At 45.2% G+C, this 5,087-nt stretch overlaps 1 long non-coding RNA gene across 1 annotated transcript in view; it reads right to left on the bottom strand.

The window, feature by feature from the left end:
- LOC144229348 (uncharacterized) overlaps nt 1-5,087 on the bottom strand; it is a 14,691-nt gene that overhangs the window by 9,381 nt on the left and 223 nt on the right. Inside the window, exon 2 of the long non-coding RNA XR_013334468.1 lies at nt 4,594-4,717. This is a non-coding gene — a long non-coding RNA (uncharacterized LOC144229348). The remainder of the gene's footprint in view (nt 1-4,593; nt 4,718-5,087) is intronic.

Genomic DNA, 5,087 nt, shown 5'->3' with positions numbered 1-5,087 from the left:
AATCTGAGGCAATCCCAAGCATGGTAAACTGAATTAAGGATTCAGGCAGAGGCTTAGCTCCAACCGTAAAATCGTGAGCTATCCATAAATATTTAATGAATGTAACTCTGAACACCCCCTTGAAAATCTTCGCGATTTAAAAATGAGGCAACACATCCGTATTTGTGGTTTTATCACAAAATCAAAATGTCTTAATCTGTAAGTGCTTCACTTTTCATGATAATGGATAGGTTTCACCAAAACAAAGCCTTCTACATTCCCAACTAAAAACCAGGACTCTTATTTGAACTTACATTCAAAAGATGGTCCAAATTCCTCATTGTCCTTAAAAGGTAGCCTGTCCGGATCTGAAAATTCTCTTTGGTCCTCAAGTTCCATCTGACTCTGATGAAGACTGGATTGGAAGAATAAAATTCAAGGATGTAACGTTGAAGGAACGTAAAACCCAAGAGCACAGCAGGACAAAAACTCTTTGGGACTCAAGAAACTGTTGCAGAAAAGCCGTTTTTCTTGGGCTCACGGAGAACAAGGGCTACACGCTGCAGCGGGCACCCTCCGTGCACCAGGCGTCCCTCGGAGCCATTAACGGTCACTCTTCAGAACCCCCCTCACGCTGTGAAGCAGGTGCTACCACCATTACCATGCTGTTCCTGGGCAGAGTTTATTTCAAGAACCAGAAAGCGTTTTTGAAAAACACAAATTGTGCACGCCCCCCGCACGTGCCGGCTGAAGATGCTACCCTCCCGTGCACTGACGGGCCCTCACTCAGCACACCTGTCTTGTCTTTCTTCTTGCCTTTTATTACAATGAAGAGGTATATAAAAAACTACTACATGCTTTAGGATCATAATAGGCACATGCGGGGGGCATGCAAAACCTGTGTTTTCACAATCGTACAGCAGTTTTCGGTGCTGTACAGTAAAATGGGATCCACACTCAGAGGCCCAGGCTGGAGCCCAGAACTCAGGAGTCAGAATCTCCTGTCACAGGGACCAGGCACCAACAGGGGTCCCACATGAGACCCGAATCCCAGACTGAGCACCCACCACTGTACCCTAAACACACCCACCCACTCCTGCTTTAGCCAATGTATCCCAGGACCCACTACCAACGTAGATTTTGATTATATACAAATAGGAACTTCCTAAGATCAGGAACAAGACAAGGTTGTCCACTCTTCCCACCATGATTCAACACGGTACTTGAAGTCCTAGAACAGCAATCAGGTAAGAAAAAAAGGCACCCGTGGGGCACCTGGGTGGCTCAGTCAGTTAAGTGTCCGACTTTGGCTCAGGTCATGAGCTCATGGTTTGTGAGTTGGAGCCCCGTGTCGGGCTCTGTGCCAACAGCTCAGAGCCTGGAGCCTGCTTTGGCTTCTCTGTCTCCCTGTCTCTGTCTCTCCCCCACTTGTGCTCACTCACTCGCTCTCTCAAAAACAAAGGCATCCACATTAGAAAAGAAGAAGTCAATGGTCACTCTCTGCAGATTATATGATCCTGTACATAGAAAACACTGAAGACTCCACCAAAAAACTATTAGAATAAATTGATTCAGTGAACTTGCAGGATAGAAAAATATCCAGAAATCAGTTGCATTTATTCATACTATTAATGAAGTAGCAGAAAAAGATGAATAATTCCACTTACAATGGCACCAAAAATAATAAAATGCTTAGAAATAAGTTTAACCAAGGAGCTGAAAGACCTGTACTCAGCAATCTACAAAGCACTGGTAAAAGAAATCTAAGAGGACACAAGTAGAAAGCCAGTCCATGCTCATGGATTGTTAGAAGTAATATTGTTGAAATGCCCCAGCTACGCAAAGGAGTCTACAGATTCAATGCAATCCCTATCAAAATTTTAATTTTTTAATATTTACTTTTGAGAGAGAGAGGTGCGCGTGCACACACACACTCCAAAGCAGGCTCCAGGCTCTGAGCTGTGTGCAGAGCCCGACATAGGGCTCCAACCCATAAACTCTGAGATCATGACCTGAGCCAAAGTTGGATGCTCAACCCTCTGAGCCACCCAGGTGCCCTCCAACAGTATTTTTAACAGAACTAAAATAATACTAAAATTTGTACGGAGCCCCAAAAGACCCCAAAGAGCCAAAGCAATTTTGAAAAAAAAAGCAAAGATGGAGGTATCGTAATATCAGATTTCAAGATATGCTAGAAAGCTGTAGTAATCAAAACCATACATCAAAAATAAACACATACATCCACGAAACACAACAGAGAGTCTAGAAAGAAGCACACTAATATGGCAGAATAATCTACGACATAGGTGGCTAGAGTACAATGGAGAAAAGACAGTCTCTTCAAAAAATGGTGCTGGGCAAACTGGATAGCTACGTGTCCGACAATGAAACTGGACCACTTTCTTACACCAAACACAGAAATACACTCAAAAGGGGTTAAAAACCTAAACAGGAGAGCTGAATCCACAGAAATCCTAGAAGAGAGCACAGATGGTAATTTCTATGACATCGGCCTTAGCAATATTTTTCTAGATAGGTCTCCTGAGGCAAAAGAAACAAAATAAAAAATAAACTATTAGGACTACACCAAAATAAAAAGCTTCTGCACAGCTAAAAGAAACCATCGGCAAACAAAAAGGCAACCTACTGAACAGGAGACAAGATCTGGAAACGATGTATCTGATAACAATATCCAAAATACGTAGGGGAGCCTGTATGGCTCAGTCAGTTAAGGGTCAGACTGTTGCTTTTGGCTCAGGTCATAATCTCACAGTCATGAGACAAAGTCCTTTGAAGGCTCTGCACTGGGCATGGACCCTGCTTAAGAGTCCCTCTCCCTCTTCCTCTGCCCCTCCCCTGCTCTTGCAAAAAAGAAAAAACCAAAATATGTCAAGACCTTAGACAACTCAACACCAGTAATCCAAACAATCTGACTGAAATGGCCAGAGTACCTGAAGAGACAGCTCCCAAAGAAGGCATCCAGATGGCCAACAGACCCATGAAAAGGCGACCAACATCACTCATCATCAGCAAAACGCAAATCAAAACTACAAGGAGATATCACGTGCCACACGTCAGTGGCTAGAATCACATAGACAAGAAATAGCAAGTGTGGGTGAGGACGTGGGGAAAGGAACCCTCCAGCGCCGTTGGCAGGAAAGCAAACTGGTGCAGCCACCGTGGAAAGCAGTATGCAGCTTCCTCAAAAAACTAAAAATCAAATCAGCATATCCTCCAGCAATTCCACCGTTGGATATTTACACAAAGAAGACGAAAATACGATTTTGAAAAGACATACGCGCCCCTGTATTTATAACGGCATTATTTACAATAGCCAAGATACAGAAGCAACCCAAATATCTAGTGACTGACACATGGATAAAGAAAACGTGGTGCCTAGGTGTGTACACACACGCATATACGTAACGGGATAGTATTCAGCCCTAATAATCGATAAGATTTTTGCTGTTGCCAACAACCTGCATGAACCTAGAGAGTACTATGCTAAGTGAAAGAAGTCAGACTGAGAAGGACAAATACCCTATGATTTCACTTATATGTGGAATCTAAAAAACAAATGAATAAACAAACAGAATGAGACCTGTAAATACAGACCACCAACTGACGGTCTTGAGAGGGAGAGGAGAGGTGGGCAAAATGAGTGAAAGTGGGTGGGAGGTACAGGTTTCCACTTAGGAAACGAGTAAGCCACGGGAATGAGAGGTGCGGGACAAGGAATAGGGGCAGTGGGAGTGTCGTGGTGCTGCATGGTGACAGATGGCAGTGACACTTGTGGGGAGCACAGCATCACGTACGGTCAAATCACTATGCTGTACACCTGAAACTAGTCAAACATCGCGTGTCAACTATACTCAGGCCCAAAAAAAAAAAATCAGAACGTTGTTTATATTTTAAGTGCCAACATATTTTCAAATGACTTTGTAACGATGTGTGAAAATTTTTTATTTTAATATTTAGTTTAGAGAGAGATAGAGACACAGAGCATGAGTGGGGGAGGGGCGGAGTTAGAGGGAGACACGGAATCCAAAGCAAGCTCCAGGCTTCAAGCTGTCCACATGGAGCCCAATGTGGGGCTTGAACTCACGAACTTCAAGATCATGACCTGAGCGGGGCGCCTGGGTGGCTTAGTCGGTTAAGCGTCCGACTTTCGCTTAGGTCATGATCTCGCGGTTCGTGGGTTNAAAAAAAAAGATCATGACCTGAGCCAAAGTGGGACGCTTAACCGACTGAGCCACCAAGGAGTCCCCAAAATGTTTTAAATTTAAACTGAATTTGTTTTTGCAGATTTTGTACATTTGTTTTCTTTTTATAAACCCAGTCTACTCTTGGAACTATGAAGATGTTTATTGATACTGTAGTGTTTTCTCTATATACCAAGCTTAGCAAACCAGTAGTAATTACTCATTTGCGAAAAGGAAGATTTTCTCCATGCAGGTAATTTAGAGGATTCTCAAAGATCATACATCACCTTCCAACCAGATTACAAATTCTATACCGCCAAGTCGTCTTTCTATCCCCAAGCCCCCAACAAGTCCAGCTGAGACCGCGTGCAGCTTCCCGGATGCGGCGCGGGCGAGCGAAGGCGGGGGTTACCTGGCCTGCTCTGGAGGGCTGGGTGGCGTGTGGACGGAAGGGCCGTGCCTGGACCCGGGGGGTGATGGCCGGGACGTTCTGTCAGGACCGGGGCTGCAGCCCGCAGCATGGGGTATGTCCACACCTGAGTAAGGGGCAGAAGGCTTGACTGTGACAAACTGCAAGGAGAAGCCAGCAACACGGTTTCTAAAACGTTCCATCACCTTGAAAACGAACTCCATTATCCCTGCGAACAGTTAGGCAGGACACGTAAACGATGCACACACCTAACGGTCCTTGCACGTAACTGCAGTAGCGATAACAAAACGTAGGTGACTCCCCAAAGGTAAAGGGAAAGCCACTGTCACTCTCTGCTCGGGTCAGCGTGCCGAGGACAATGCTAGAATGGGACACTACCCCACTACCTCCCTGGGCACCCCTGCCACATAGGGGAGACGCCACTGTTAGCCAGGAAAGGCAGCGTGAGCGAGAGAACAGGCTGCCGAGCGCGGGGC

The sequence above is a fragment of the Crocuta crocuta genome, unplaced genomic scaffold (assembly GCF_008692635.1).
Source record: "Crocuta crocuta isolate KB4526 unplaced genomic scaffold, BGI_CrCroc_1.0 scaffold593, whole genome shotgun sequence".
NCBI lineage: Eukaryota > Metazoa > Chordata > Mammalia > Carnivora > Hyaenidae > Crocuta > Crocuta crocuta.
This window is presented reverse-complemented; position numbering and strand designations above follow the sequence as displayed.